This window comes from Mesitornis unicolor, unplaced genomic scaffold (assembly GCF_000695765.1).
Source record: "Mesitornis unicolor isolate BGI_N332 unplaced genomic scaffold, ASM69576v1 scaffold12998, whole genome shotgun sequence".
In the NCBI taxonomy this organism is placed as follows: domain Eukaryota; kingdom Metazoa; phylum Chordata; class Aves; order Mesitornithiformes; family Mesitornithidae; genus Mesitornis; species Mesitornis unicolor.
In genome coordinates, this window is record NW_010199845.1 from 109,521 (window position 1) to 110,181 (window position 661).

Below are 661 nucleotides of genomic sequence, written 5' to 3' on the forward strand. Positions count from 1 at the left end.
GCCAATATTTAGGCCAAGATTCAATAAAGAATATTAAGAACAATTGTTAAGTTCATTCTTACTTGGCAAAGCACATCAATTTATGCTTATCTTTAACCTGTGATTATTGAAGATAATAAAATTTATGCAAGCACTTAAAATTAAGCAACAGTTTTATTGTTGTGTTGAAAGGAATCCGTAGCAAGCTGGGCAGAAAGTAGCCTGGCCTGAAATGGCCAAGGGAGGCTGTTTTTATATAAGGCTGCATGACAAGATAAAAAACAGGGAAAACTTTCTGAAGATTTCCTCATCCTCACTTCCCACTCCATATCCTCCCACCTTCCTAAATTATCCTTTTTACATCTCAATTGATGGAAAGACAAAGAAACCACTGTAACTGAGTAGAGCTGCAGAGCGTAGCAAAAATTGCAAGGGGTAAGACTGATAAAAGCAAGACTGGTCCGGCTTGAATATATGAGGCAAAATAACCAGAATAAAGCTATAAATGTACATTGACAATGAAGGACAAAAAGCATTATAAGCGTTGTTGCTGCAGTCTGTAAAAGCATTTGCAGCAGACAAAAGATACAAGAAGAAATGCCAAGTAGAATTAATAGAAGAGAGAGAATAAAAAGTTAGCAAAATTATTCAATTATTTTTTCCATAATTATTTTAAACAGTG